Raw genomic sequence first — 15,965 nt, 5'->3', positions numbered from 1 at the left:
TTTTTTTTTTTTTTGGTATCACTGTCAGACATCCACTTATATCCTAAAGGGAAAATTGTGGCAGGAGGCAAAATTTTGCCTTTCAGGAAATAGACATACAAGTCCAGGAAGCATAGAGAGGCCCACACCAAGACGCATAATTAAAATGTCAAAGGTTACACAGAAAGAGAGAATCTTAAAAGTATTAAGAAAAAAGCAGAGTTACCTACAAAGGAGTTCCCATTACACTGTTAGCTGATGCAGGTCAGAAGGGACTGGCAAGAAGTATTCAAAGTGATGAAAAGCAAAAAGCAAGGACCTACAACCAAGATTACTCTACCCAGCAAACCTACCATTTAGAATTGAAGGGCAGATGAAGTACTTCCCAGACAAAGTCAAACTAAAGGAGCTCATCATCACCAAGCCATTATTACATGAAATGTTAAAGGGACTTATTTAAGAAAAGAAGATCAAAACTATGAACATTAAAATGGCAAGAAATTCACAAAGATTAACAACTGAATCTAAAAAACAAACTAAGCAAAACACACAGGTGGAGGCTGACCTGGGCCTGCATCACCGGGGAAACCGTAGGCCAGAGCACCCGGCAGACAGCTACGTAGCTCACCCTGGTGGTGGAGCGCCACCACCCTGCCCCTGCACAGCTGATCCTCCACGGAGGGCAGAGGTTGGTGGTCAGTGGGCAGAGCCAATCCCTGCAGCTGACTGGCCTGGATAAATCCCTCCTGTTGACCTGCCAACAGCAACCAAGGCTCAACTACAGAAGGAGGGTGTACTCAACCCACACAAAGGGTGCACCTCAAGTTCTCAGCTTGGGTGGTAGGGGAGGCAGTGCCACTGGACCCTACAGGACACCTACTACATTAGGCCACACTATCAAGACACAGAGTCATAGCAGCTGTACCTAATACACAGAAACCAACACAGGGAGGCTGCCAAAACGAAGAGACAAGGAAACATGGCCCAAATGAAAGGACAGATCAAAACCCCAGAAAAAGAACTAAATGAAATGGAGACAACAATCTATCAGATGCAGAGTTCAAAACACTGGTTACAAGGATGCTCAAGGAACTTAGTGAGGACCTCAGCAGCCTAAAAAAGACCCAGTCATAAATGAAGGATACACTAACTGAAATAAAGAACAATTACAGGGAAACAACAGTGGAGTGAATGAAGCCAAGAATCAAATCAATGATTTGGAACATAAGGAAGCAAAAACCAACCAATCAGAACAACAAGAAGAAAAAAGAATCCAAAAAACAAGGACGGTGTAAGCAGCCAGTGGGATAACTTTAATCAACCCAACATTCGCTTCCCAGGCGTGTCAGAAGAGCAAAAAATTGGAAATCTATTTGAAAAGTAAGGAAAAGAAACTTCCCTAATTTGGTGAAGGTAATAGACATGCAAGTCCAGGAAGCACAGGGAGTCCCAAACAAGACAGACACAAAGAGGCCCACCCCAACACACATCATAATTAAAATGCCTTTAAAAGGTTAAAGAGAAAGAGACGGGAGGGTGAGCATGGGAGAATAGGTGAGAGGTGAGGGGATTAAGACACACAAAAATAAATACGTAATTTTGCCTTTTGAAAATAAAAACATTCTATCAAAATATCTATCCAACATGAAGGTCTCTAAAATGTGTCTGCCATGTACATCACATGTCAATGGCTGACTGCCCACAGGGCCCCAAAACCTTCTCCTCGTGATGCCTGTTGCTGGCATTGCCGAGATACCTGCTGTTATTCAGGTTGAAATTAAGAAAACTGGTTGGTACCCAGAAAGGATGACCAACATATAACTTACAGAAAAGAAGTAAAAGTAGAAATGGGCATTCCATTTAAATTCTCTTTTTAGACCTTTTTCATAACATTGTTGTCCTTGAATTTTGCAGCTTTATAGTGATTTAAACTAAATTTTGATATTTAAGGTCGAACTAAGAGAAATTAAAACAGCCAACCATTTGCTTGTGGCCACAGGTGACGTCTAAGGCTGCCCAGTGACTTTTCTCCCACAGCCAGGCTGGAGAAGCAGTCTTAGATCCCACCGCGTGGCAGCTTCCACCAGAAATCCCTACCCCTGGGCACGTACCAACACTGCCCAGCTGAAACCTAGGACCGAGGTGCCAGTAAAACCATAAAGACACCAGTTCCCCCGAGTGCATGCCGTACTGTGACAAAGACTTCGCGGGCACCAGCCCTCGTGGAGTCCAGTGCACAAGGCCTTTCCAGACAGGCTCAGTGCCCACGTGCCTGCGTGGCACTGCTCCACAACCACCCTGTGGCAAGAGGGAGTTCGCTGCACAAGCTCCTCTCTCCTCCCTCACCCACGATTCACAATGAGCCATGCATCCCTCTCCCTGCGCCGCATCTCTCCATCATTCTAGCACCTACGAAAGTACACACACACACCTATATACACATACGTGCGCGCACACACAGAGGATGAGGTAAGTTCAGGGTACAAACTGGTGAAATAGTTTAAAATAACTAACGTGTCCACAACCCTTTACGGCTGCCTCGATACCTCACATCCATAACTTCTCTACACAATGACAAGGAATCACACCGAACCCTCAGCAACCGCTGGGCCACAGACTACATAGAGGCTCCATGCAGTGACCGGCGCACTGTGACCGGTCCCCGTGGACTGGAACTCCAAGTTCAACTGCATCCAGCCCAGGGTTTCACTGCATCCAGCCTTCCCCGGCTGGCTGCTCCCCCAACCACTCGCTCTGGGTGTGTTTTCTAGTTCAGGCTTTCACCTGTGCCTCCGCTCTCGTACCTATAAGCACATCCTGAGGGTCATGCTGTGCACGCCCTCGGTGCTTCTGCAGAGGCGGAGTGCCTGCCTCCACGTCCCTGTCCTTTCCCCTGGCAGCTCCGCCCTTCCCGAGGAACAGGCCCCCGATGGGGCCGCGTTCTCTGCGTCATAGTGGGACCGCCTTCCACAATGCGTTTCAGCCACACTGACACTGTGGCCCTCGCTGGAAAGGGAACAGCCCCAAATTTGTGTAAGAATACAGGGTGTCACCTTGGATTACTTTTTCCTAAATTCTTCTTCACTAGAAGGAAAATTTTGATGGTCGACTGGTAATTAAGAATATTATTAAAGATGTCTCTCCTGAGCTTACTAACACTGCTTGATTTTATCAGAGTGCGATTCAAAAATCAAGACTTTATGATGGTTAGTTTCCTGAATGTCAATGTGTCAGAAGGAATATATATGCTGTATTAGTTGTCAGAAAGCCGGAATATGTATTAATTTAGATACTACAAAGGAAAATCTCATTGTAATCATGCTTTTATTAAATATCAGAAATGGCGTTAACCATCTTGTTCTCACTCTGTGAACCAAGCTGTTTCTGAAAGTCAAACATTCTCAAAGAAAAAAAGAGCTCCCCCATTGAGGTGTTTTGATGGTCTACAGCAAGCTCCGCAAACTACTTCAAAAGAGAAGTTCCTCCCGGCTTGGTGTAGCTCAGCTGGCTGAGCATCCTCCCATAACTGGAAGGTTGCAGGTTCGATTCCCCGTCAGGGCCCGTGCCTGGGTTGCCAGTTCCAACCCTGGTCCGAATGTATACAATCCCCAGTCCCAGTGTGGAAAGCCTGCAAGGGCTGGAAGGTGACTGACTGACACAGGCGCCTGTAGGCGGGTGGGGGCAGCCGGAGGTGGCCGGCCATGGCCCTGGCAGCAGAAGAGGAGGTCTGAGGAGTCAGGCACAGGCGGGTCACCAAAGGCCTTTTAAGCTATTTAAATATTCAGCAGATACTCAGGAGTAAATCTGAGGGCTGGCTCCTGGGAAGGAACAGTAAGGGCGGGGTCAAAGACAGCCCCGCGATTCTGCCGCGGCCACCAGGTGGCGCTCTTTGCAGAGGAGGAACTGGATCTGTGGGCGTGGGCGTGCGACCGTGAGGAGACCCCGGGCAGCGTGCAGGCAGGAAACGCCAGCGGAGGTCTGAGTGGAGACTGCGCCTCCTCCGAGAGCCACAGGAGAAACGAGGTGGACGATGGAGGGGCAGGCTAAGCACCATTTTCCCCATCCCCTGATGCTGCCTCTACACTCCACAAACTGCGGGTTTTGCTGTTTCTGAAAGTCACAATGATTTGCCCCCCGCCCAAGGCTCCGATCATTTTATCCCCTCTGCCTTTAAGAAACAGAAGGCCAAGCACGTACCACCTGTGCCCTTACCCCGCCACAGACAAAGCTGAGTGTCAGCTTGCTTCCTTGACTGTAACTGTCTAAAGTCACGGAGAAGTCACCATTTTCCCTCCCAGAGCACAGACTCTTAGAGCTCGAAGGTCCTCGGTGAATACCTGTGTGATAATAAGTAGCAAACGTTTGAACAGGAGAGACCGATTCACTGCAGGCTGAAGACGCCTGGTTGTGTGAGTGTTCGGGGTCCTTGAACTGAGAGATCAGCGGGACCGGTCCTTCCGTGGGACGGTCCCCAAAGGCTAGAGGGAGGATCACTCTGGTGAGTACAGGAGAGGATAAAAAACGTACAAAAGTCATAGGTATGTTACTAGAGCCAAGAGAAGGGTGTGTGTGGGGGGAAGAAGTAACAGAATTAGTACCCTCTAAACAAGCTAAGTGAGAACCACAAGACACATCCCAGTGGCTGGGACTGGCCATCTGAGAAATCCTGGAGTGCTAACAGCCGAGAATCTGCATGTGAGCTAAAACACCTGTCTCACACACACAGACACGCAGGCACACAGCCACACAACTACTGTGTACCCACTCCAAGCCCGCGTTCTTCCCAGTACACCATGTCGTCTCCCAGGAGAACTGACGCCAACACACCCCGAAAGAGGTGCTGCAGGTGGAGCCATATCAAAAAGGGTCTCCGAAGATGTGCTCAGTATGAAAGGCTGGTATTCTCTGACAGAAAGAAATTAGAAGCTCCTGGATTATAAAGCGAAAAAAAAAAATCTATGTCAGTCAGCCCGAGGCTTTAAAAGAATACGAACGTGCCCGCTACCACAGGAAATGAGATGCTCTCAATTCATCCCAAGCCGTAAATGTTTTATTTATTGCTGCAGGACTGCAAAATGAGATAAGTTCTTCCTTCAATAACAACTTCACACGGAGGGAAAAATCCCATCGATTCCGCTTCCCACTACAGGCCAGAGGCGAATCGTACAGTTCCTACCACCAGCTTTCCCCTTGGTGTATGCAAACACAGTTTTGCTTTACATGAAACAGATTTCAAGTTTCGATACTTACAGCAATTACTTCAACCTATCCAAGCTCCCCAGAATAATTCATCATTCCATCGCCAGGGGCGGTGCCCACTGGGCAGGGCCCCTGGACCAGTGGGGATGGGGTGGCGATGGGGTGGCGATGGAAGCAAAGACGAAAATGAAGCTCAGAGAAGGGATTCTCTTGTGCGCGGAGAGGAAGAGGTTTTTCAAACAAACATCGCCCCCCACCTCCCGTATGCCCGCCTCCCCCACCCACAAAGATAATGACTTGGGCGGTGCGGCCCCGCAGGCACGGGAAGTGCTGACCACGTCTGCCCAAGGGAAAGACATGCGACCACTCGGGGGAGGCGCTGCCTGCTAAGGAAGGAAGGAAGGAAGGAAGGAAGCCTGGTGTTCTGGACGAGAGAGGGCTCCTGTGGCTAGGAGACAAGGGCAGTGTGAGAGGTCAAAAACTCTAAGAGAACAGTAAAAGTGTCAACGACTCTTATGAGGATTTTAGGGCCTTCTGGCCTGGCCTTTCCAGCAACCTAAGGATGGTCCCTCTTCTCCTTCCCCAGGCGCCCCATCATGTGCCACCTGCTACTTGAGAGATTTGTACCTTCTTATCGGTCCCGAGCACAAGGACCTGGACACCTTCCCTAATGCCGTGGAAGTACAAAGGGCCGGGATAAAAACCCTGATCACTGTGCAGGAAGGGCTGACCCCTCATCTCAGCACGCCTTAGCGTGCATCAAAGAGAAGAGAAAACAGGAGCCCCCGGGTCGTCACTGGCATTAAAATGCCACCGTCTCTGTTGCTGACGGTGCAAGTTCAGCAACAGGAAAACTGAGCTAACAATGTCTATTGTCACACACACGGGACAAGGGCACTGCTTCCCTTTGGACAAGTGGCATGTGCACCGCCCTCCTCATCCAGGGCTTCAGGGTCAAATGGTGTCTCTGAATGGGTTTCTTTGGTTGGTGGTCTGTTTAGCAAGGCCACCAAAAAAAAAAAAAAAAAACCAACACTTTTAATAATATAAAGCAAGCCAAGAGCATATCCCCAGGTCTAAATTTGCTATAATAGGAAGGAAGGGAGGCAGGGAGGGAGGGAGGGAGAAGTCTCATCTTGGTTAACAAGAATGAATGGCTCGGCACTGAAATTACAAATCTAGTAAAAACTGCTACTCTGACGAGTGAGTCGATATGAAAGGAGCTGCAGTACCTCACTTCTCCATAAAGTCAATCCGCCCTGTGGGCCTTTGCCAAAATACGTTTTAACCTGCTCACTGCATGAGATGTGTGACTCACCCCAGATAATGAATGTACCCGCCGCTAACCACAGCTTCCTTAACACCACAGCAACTGCCAGGTCTCCAATCCCCTTTTTCACTATCTTTGTCTATCTCCTTGTCCAAGTATCAAAGCCCCACTGCAGCCAGGCAAACAAAATGCCTGTATCAAAGGTACCCAAGTCCAAGTTCTAGTTCCTGAAAACCTCGAGTGTTAAGGTTGGAAGAGTCCTCAGCAGTTGTCGAGTCCCACGTTTTCAGCCTCGCCCCGCACACGCTGATCCCCGCCAACCAAACGACATGACAGCACCCGGGGGCGGCACGGTCTCTGCCATCGTGATTCTCATCTGGGCAAAGACATACACACGCGGGCAGCACGTGTACCACAGCTCCGGCCCGAGTCCCGACGCCCCGGGGAGCCCGCCGTGCTCCGTGGGGGAGGGTCCTGATCCACGGCACCTTCTCCTTCCAGTGCCTGGAAACTAGTAACTGGTCTCAGATGCCCCCCCCCCCCCGCCCGGGGAGTTGTCCGGCGTGGGACAGAGTCACTAAAGACAGCACTGGGAGGCACGTCTCCTGATTCTCAGCGTGGCCTTTTTCTCTCGATGTTCTCCTGCTACCCTGTTCTCTAAGGGCCTTCCCAAATGACGAAAATGCGACCGGGGAGGGTCTGCCACGGTTTGATCACACGCACAGGCCGACGCCACCACCTGCGGTCAGCTCCGTTCATGAGTTATCACTACAGTGATGCACTATTTTCTTGTCTGCAAGTGGGCTCAGGAAAAAGCCCAACCCTGCTCTTTATTCATTTATTCAAAAGCACTTAGAAGCCAAAGACTCAATCTCCCCTCAATGAGAAAACTCCACTTATAATAATAGTTAATAATTTAATAATAGCTACAATGTTGCCTTTTCTTTCCTACCCTCTGAAATACAGAAATATAAACCCTCCTTCTCCCAGTCTTATTGGTCCCCAACCACTTTAGTCTATACAGGGTGGGGTGAAGGTGGGCTTATAGTTTTCCTTATGAAAAACAGTAATTAAAAAATAATAATACAAGAGTAAACTGTGTTTTGCACGCTCACAACAGTAAACCAACATTTGCCCCCCTGGACTGAGGTGGACCTCAGTGGAAAAAGCCACTGCCTGTGAACATGTTAGTGCCTCCAAATTTCCCAGGTTTTCTCCACACAGTTTGTTCCCCCTCCAGTTCAGGATAGGAAATTACTTCATGAAAAGTGCCATCCCCTGAGGGGGTCCTCTCATACAACCCAGCTAATCGCTTTGGTCTGTTCTAGAGAAGCTTTCAGCAACCAAGGCAGTGGGAGTGAATTCTGTAGGTCATTCCCTCATTCCATGGAGAAAACTGGAAGTGCAGGAAGCCTCTATCTTCACATCTCTCTCTTTTTCTCCTCCTAGAACACGTAATTATTCTGTTTTCACCCTCACATTCTTGCCTAGCTTTCTGCAGAAATATCAGTTTCTGCTCCTATGCAACATCCTAACACTTGCAGAAGCCAAGTGAGTGGGCGGAGCTCTGTGGACTGTCCCCTCGGGCCGCTGGGTTCCCATTCAAGTCCAGACAGCACCACAGCCAGGTGAGACTCGGGCTGCCCCTAAAGGCCACCGTTCTGAACTGCTACTGCCAGCGGCTCCTGCAATGATTCCCACCCCTGGGGACTCTCCTTAGCTCTAATGGCATTCTCTCATGGCCACTGACTCCTCCTACTTCCTGCTCTTTTCTCCATCCATTCGTTCACACCCAACACCTCAATGTAAACATTCCATGCCAGATACTTTTCTTTCATTTACTGTAAAATGTCAGCTTCACTAGGCAATCAAAACCTAGCTCTTTCTGTTTGACTGACCGCTGTATGTCTGCATGCACCACTACAAACACGCACACGCTGGGTGGCCATCACATACAAGGTACCTCAATCCACAGGGGTTGTACAGCTCTGCAAGAAGACAGATGGCCTCCCACCCAAGCAGGTTGTTCGGCATAAACACTGTGCACAAAGTGATGTTTACTCTGGGCTCCAGGATGCAGCGCAGATCCGGACGACTACTGACCTATAAGCTCAAATTACATGGTCAGTATTTGTGCTGGTCCCTGACCCAAAACATACCAGAGGTCAGCTGGCGCCTAGCGAGGGGTTAGAATAATCACTGCTGGTGCTAAAACCATCTGCAGTGCTGGGAGCGGCTACAACCACTGATACAAACATCACTAAAAATGATGTCAAATCAACAAAACAAACTATAACTTAAATGTACCTCCTGCCCGTCCATCTCAGCACCCCCCACACCAATAAGCATGAGGAAGAAACAAAACAAATAATATAGATTTTTTTAAAATAACAAACATCTGTTTTCTAAGTAATCTGACAAAAGAGTTGGAAGGAAAGGGAATATAATGAAATTTCATTGCACTTAAAAAAAGAAGTCCTGGCCAGGCAGCTGAGTTGGTCGGAGAGTCATCCCCATGCGCCAAGGTTGCAGGTTCAATCACCAGTCAGGGCACATATAAAAATCAACCAATGAGTGCATACAGAAGTGGAAGAACAAATTGATGTTTCTCTTTTTTTCTCTCTCTCAAATCAATAAACAAAATAAAGTGCATCTTTCTAAAATAAAAATAGTTCCCGATTCCCAATCAAATCACGGCTGACAGGCACATATATTATTTAACTGTCCATAAATGAGCTTCTTTAAATAGTAACTATTAATACTATTAATAAAAGTAACTATTAATAACTATTAATACACCCAAATCTCAGCATCCGCTTGGGCACACAGTGACAGACATGAACCTTGAAATGGCTAAGAAGTCAAACAAACTGCTTTCTTAAAACTGTAATACAACCCTGGCTGGTGTGGCTCCGTGGATTGAGTGCCAGCCTATGAACCAAAGGGTTGCTGGTTCGATTCCCAATCAGGGCACATGCCTGGGTTGCGGGCCAGGTAGGGCCCGTGGTAGGGAGTGTGTGAGAGGCAACCACACACTGATGTTTCTCTCCTTTTCTTTCTCCTTCCCTTCCCCTCTCTCTGAAAAAATAATATTCCAACATTGTAACACAATCCGCAATGCAGAGAAGCCACGAGGGGGAAAGCCCTCACTACCTTCTGCGGTGGCTGAACCAGCCACGCTCAGGCCACTGACTGACTGACTGCCTGCCAGGTCAGGGGCTTCTCCGGACTAATGTCATGTAAAACTCCTGCTTTGTCTGAAATCCCAGAGATACTGATGAACGAAGCACAAGACATTAATGAAACTATGATCTATACCCACCTACCCCCCCAAAAAAAATACCAGTCCAGTCAAGTGCGGCTCCCTCCTCATTTCCCCCGGGAACCCTGCGATTCCCCCTGGAGAGCCTGCCAGGTCTTAGAACCAGCATCTGCAAAAGGGAACAGAATCCCGTCTCCTTCAACCGATTCTCCTGGCCACTTTCCTCTTTCCATACAGCCAGTCGCCCCTGTCCTGACGCCAACACGGATTCTCCAGCCTTCCTCTCCCTCAACCAAACACCCACTCAGCCAGAAGTAATAACAGCTAGCGTTTCGAGAGACGTCAACTACTCACGGAGCACCAGACACCCAAACCAACCTGCTAAACAGATCTCAGCATCCCTGTCGCCGCTGAGGAAACTGAGGCGCAGTTCCAAGTTCAGTACTTGGTGAAGGTCACACAGCCAATAAGCAGCAAGACCCAAGCCCGACCGACCTCTCTGCCTACGCGCCACGCTCAGGTGGCATTCACGCCATCGCAACCTCACATCTGCCCATTTATTCGTCCTGTTCCTAAGGCCGCCACGCTGGCTCCTGCCTTTCTCCATGCAAACCACAGACGCCCTCTCAACCTTCACACTTATTACCACTGAAAAAAATGCAGCTCTACAACGAAGTCCAATTCTTTGCCAGTCTCCAAAGACACACTACACATTTCCGTTCCCTGTCTACGTTGAAGTCATTAATATCAAGCAGAGCACTGTCATACTCTCTCTGCAAAGCCCGATTCAAATGACACCTTTGTTGTGACGCTTTCTCTGATAAGGAGGGAAGAGCCATTAGAAGGGAAAAAGCAGCGCCATTCCTGCCGGAGCGCTTTCTTTGAGGGAAAGCCTGCATGGCCACCAGGGAGATGGGTGCCACTGTGCCCTCCAGTCGGCAGACAGACCCACACGTGGGGTAAGTACCGCATCCAGGGCTGCACAGCTGGTGAGGAGAACTCCACACCTGCAGTTCTCCTCCTCACCATGTCGCTCTAGTGAACTCTCAGGAGCCCTCTTCTTAACGGTCTCACGGGTGGATCAGGCTGACCACAGCTGCCTCCACTGCTCAATCTCGACGTCCCCAAAGCAGGGCAACGGGGCACGTGTACTTCCTGCTGGGATGCAGCGAGGGGAAATCAACACGCCTCCGAAGCAGTCTTGCCAAAGCAATGCAACCCGAGTCTAATGCCAAAGCAATGCCTCCCGGGTGGTGCTCCTTGAATGTTAGAGTGCATGCAGCTCCCGTGGGCTCTGGTTAAATGCAGGTTCTGAGTCAGCACATCTGGGCGCGGGCCTGGAATCTGCATTTCTAAGAAGCCCCCAGAAATGACCTGTGCTGCTGGACCACGCCCATGCTTCGAACAGCAAAGCCCAGAATCTGGACCTGACCCCTAGTTTGTAAAACTCAGGAAAGACAGAGGAACCAATTAAACAACTCATAGCCAAGGCTGGAATGAGGGGAGTAGGGCACACACCTCGGATACAAAATTTAAGGACAAAAAACATAGTAATAAAGACAAATGTTTCAATACAAATTTAAAAAGTTGAAATGCAAAAAAAAAAATCCATGATGAATACAATGTCACAGTTTTAAATACAGACAATTGGTATCGCTGTTTTTTCTTCCTGCCGCTTCCTCCAATACGGCTGCACTGCGACCTGTGGTAAGTGGCCTGCCAAACCCAGAGCACGAAAGAGTCCAGGGGCAGCGGAGACCTGCCTGGTCTCTGAACCACGTCAGTCCTTTAAAAGGGAGGAGGCGTTACCAGGCTCCTGAGACAGACACCAAATGCAATGTGTGAAACTTGTTCTGATATTGATGGGAACCCAACTGCCCCACAGAGAATGGGGTGACAACAAGAAATACAAAACAGATTGAGTATTAGGTGATACGGGAGACTGGTGACTCTGAAAGGTTCAAGATAATGGCATTGAGGTTTTCTAAAGTCCTTACTCACTGAAATAAGGTCCTGAAGTATTTTGGGAAAAATGATATGAGATAAAATATCTGGGATATTCCAGGGAAAAAAGTTACAAGATTAGTAAGATGTTGCTATCTGTTGAAGCTGGGTGATGGTATGTGTGGATTCATTATACGATTCTCTCTAGTTTCTATACTTAAAATTTCCAGAATGAAGAGGAACTGATCCTGTTTTCTTTAGGCAGCCCCTCCATTTACTTTGACCCACTCGGACAGGACACCGCACAGAGCGCCTTACATGTCAACAGTAAAAGTAGCCGCTCCGTTTAGCACGTGCCGAGAGCTGTGACGAGTTCACTGAAGTCACCATACTGCAGCGAGCGACTGTGCCACGAATAAAAGCGAAGCTCAACAAGCTGGAATAACTTGCCAGAAGCCCAGGAAGGCTGGATGGAGCCCAGGTTTGACGCTACGCGGGGCTTACGGCATAAGCGTCCTCAGCTTGCAGTCCGTTTCTCTCCAGGCACCTGAACAGTGGAGCCATCCCGAGTGGTTGAGATGAAGCCCACCTTGTTTTGGATTGTGACTCTAACACTCTCTCCCTATGTGACCTGGGGCAGGTTACTTCCTTCTGAACCTCAATTCCTTCATCTGCACAGGACTATTAATCTCATACTACCAGGAGATTAATTACCATCATGTAAAGGTGTTAGAAGATCAAATGAGTTAGTAAATGTAAAGTGCTTACATCATGGGTGACACACGGCCAGGGCTGATCAAGTGTTAGCTATTGTTACCATTGTCATTACTAAGTTCTCAGTCAGACTGAACGACGCTGAGCCCACCTCTCGGGCGAACTCCTAGCCATTTATTTTTATGTCTTCTAAGCAACTGTGTCTGAGCACAGGACTTGAAAGGGGAGCTGCCACCAATGTTTATGAAAGCCCATGCATAGTAATCAAGACTAACGTTCCTATATTCAGAGGAAAAAACCCAATATTAGTAAAAACGTACAGACAGGGGGCCCGGGACCATCACTACAGTATCACATTTGCTTTACAAGTTTAAGGTCGAGGAATTCATGGGGTTTATAGGATTTAAAAATCTCCAAGAAGGTACCGGGAATTCCTGCCTAGCTGACCGGCAGGATGCTCCATAGAAGTAAGCAGGAGGGAGCCCTGGGTCAAGGCCAAGGTGGGGGGCAGAGCCGGTGCCAGCAGCATGGAAAGGAGGAGGCTGAGAGCCAGGAGCCAGACGTGAGCAGCAGCAGAGCCGCTGTCCACAGCTGAGCGGAGAGGGTCGGCGGAGGAGCCGCGCACACCAAGGCGCACCAGCCAGGACCACGGGAGGAGACCGGCGGGGGCACAGTCACAGTGCTGCAAAGGACAGTGGCTCTCACTGGGTTTGCTGGTTTTAACTGTCCCCTCTGTGGTGAAGCCCGGTCAGTCCTAACACGACGCTTCCCCAGCTGTCCTTTACGGAAGGGGAACAGAAAAAAGGCCCAGATCCTCTGGGGCCATCGGCCAGGTCCCGCCTTCCTTCCCCGCGGGCGTCTCCGCAGCCCTGCCCGGCTGCCAGCCCGCACTCACTCCAACTCCCCAAGTGCTCAGCGTGTGCTGCATCACACCCCCTCCCAGTCGTGAGCACTTATGGAGGCTGAGAGCTTTACGGTCACCTCAGCTGCTCCTTCGGCGATGCAGTGACGTACTGTTACCATCCCCACCTCACGGATAAACCTGCGCCGAGGAGCCACGGTCACGCCACCGCCACAAGTGTGGGTCTGTCGGGCTCCAGACACTGCCTCCTTGCTGCCGCCTTTTATTTTGTCCTGAAAGGGCTAGGAGGGAGGGAGAGGCCACTGCAGGTAACCCAGAACACAACCTCCCCCAGGGAACCCAGAACACTGGGGAAGAGCGGGTGAAGAGGAACGAGCAGTACGTAAATTCTCTGCGCTCTGGGCAAATGGGTCACCGCCTGCGCCTCACTCACCGCTGCCGAGGGCGGTGGTCCGGGCCTCCCCTGCCAACCAGCACCGTTTCACAGAGGGAGGTTATGCAGAGGAAAAACAGCCCAGGTTTTTCCTCCCTTAAAAGAAGGGAGAAAAAAGCAGAGAATTCCCAATGGGAAAGAAAACTTACAAACACAGTAATGATGGAATAAAGCCTATGAATAACTAGTATCTATGTCAAAAGACAAATTAAAAGCAACTAAGAAGGGGACATATAAAAATAAATTAACACATTCATTTTTTTTTACAGATCTATTAAAAAAATTTTTTCCCTTAAGAGTAAACTATAGTTTACACTATTACTTCATGTTCATTATTAAAATCTTAAAATCGACATTAAAATACAGGCAATTATCATTATTGTCATGTGATTCCATTATCAGGAGATGTTATTTTCCTTTCAAAGCACAGAATAAAAGTCAAATACATATAATAAAACAATCTGCTTGCTATTTAAGATGAGAAATGTAAATTATTATGTTCACTAGTCTTTGAAATCAAGATAAGGAGCCTGAAATTCGGTGTGTCTAAAATGAGTGGTAGGTGACCACCTCCTAGAACACTGCTCGGCGCAGAAAGGACCAAACGGATGAACCACAATAAATGCAATGACGGGATGATGCTCCGAGCCGCTACGCTGAGAGGGCAGGGCCTCACAAAAGGGCTGCGAAGAAAACACGGACGGAGTGATGGCAGCCCCCGCACTGTGTGGGGACCCCAGTCGCACAGGTGTGCACGTCCGACAGAACTTAGCAAATGTGCGCCCGGGATTCGTCCTCCACGTTCTGAGTTTTACAAGAAGGGCAGCAAGTACTGAACTCTAATTACCGACACGCAGGGTCAGGTACTGAGGAGGAAGTGCCCCGATGTCTACGGATTACTTTGAAATGCATCAAGAAGTAAGACTGAGCCCTGGCCAGGTGGCTCAGTGGGTTGGGAATTTTCCCAAGCACCAAAAGGCTGCAGGTTCAATCCCAAGTCAGGGCACACACCTAGGATGCGGGTTTGGTCCCCAGTCAGAGCGTGTATAGGAGGCAACCAAGAGACAGTTTCTCTCTCACATACCTCTCCCTTTTCCTCCCTATCCCCCCCAACACTTCCTCTCTCTTTCTAAAATCCACAAACATATTTGTGGGTGAGGATAAGTAAAATAAAAAGCAAGACTGAGAAAGGGTTGCAGAGATACACAGATATGCAATAAAGCAAATATCATAGTAAAACCTAGAATCCAAGTAGCAGATAAGCAGGTGTTTACTGTAAACTTCTTTCAACTCTGCTGTGCGTTTGAACATTTTCATAAAAAGAAGGAAAAATGTACTTGTCTATATATTAAACAGGGGACTAAGGAGACTAAGAAAAGGACCAAAAAAAAAAAGGAAAAGGCAGAGTGTAAGGGAAAGAATGGTAAGAAAAAAGGAAAAAAATTAAAAGGGGAGTCAGACAAAAATATAAATCGAAACACATACAGAAAACTGAGGGCATGAAGAAAGAACCAGAAACACTCAGGGGGCTTTGCGATGAGTATCTTGGTCCCTGGGCCATGTGTCCAGTTCTTACCACTAACCTGTGTTAAACGCTAACCTCCCTGGCTGGTGTGGCTCAGTGGATTGAGCATCAGCCTGAGAACCAAAAAGGTCACCAGTTCAATTCCCACTCAGGGTACATGCCTGGGTTGAGCACCGAGTCCCCAGTAGGGGGCGCTCAACAGGCAACCACACACTGATGTTTCCTTCTCTTTCTCCCTCCCCCCTCTCTAAAAATAAATAAAATCTTTATAAAAAATAAATGCTAACAAATATGTCCTATTTCATAAAGGAGCTTCATTCAATCTGAGGTCTGAAAATGTAATAGGAATATGACATTCTAGTAAAGTTACTAGGAAAGGTGCTTAAGAGGCAACGCCATTAATAAGTACAGCACAATGCGTATGCTGAAGTGAGTACTGCTCTCCAAAACTGTCACAAGGACAGAAATTACGTGAGATTTAGAGCATGATTAACCTGCACCCAAATCCCAATTTCACGAATAAGCAGCCATATGACTTAAGACAAGTTACTCATCCCTCTAGCCCTCGGTCTCCTTATCAATGATATGGAAATAGTACCACCTCTCTCCCAGCCTGATTTTGAGGATTCAATGAGCCCATATCCATGGAAATGACTCGCCCGGCACCAGGTACCAAGAAATTCTTCATTAGATATTGTTTTTCTTTCTTCTTATTCTAATAATGCCCTCATTGCTTTACATAGTTTTGTGACACACTTTTTGAGTTATGGACCAGAG

The 15,965-nt window shown here is 48.3% G+C and overlaps 1 protein-coding gene across 1 annotated transcript in view; it reads right to left on the bottom strand.

The window, feature by feature from the left end:
- Nucleotides 1–15,965, bottom strand: part of AGK (acylglycerol kinase) — a 74,802-nt gene that overhangs the window by 46,219 nt on the left and 12,618 nt on the right. The window lies entirely within an intron of this gene.

Source organism: Artibeus jamaicensis, unplaced genomic scaffold (genome assembly GCF_021234435.1).
Source record: "Artibeus jamaicensis isolate MK-2021 breed Jamaican fruit bat unplaced genomic scaffold, CSHL_Jam_final scaffold_2172, whole genome shotgun sequence".
NCBI classification, from domain to species: domain Eukaryota; kingdom Metazoa; phylum Chordata; class Mammalia; order Chiroptera; family Phyllostomidae; genus Artibeus; species Artibeus jamaicensis.
This window is presented reverse-complemented; position numbering and strand designations above follow the sequence as displayed.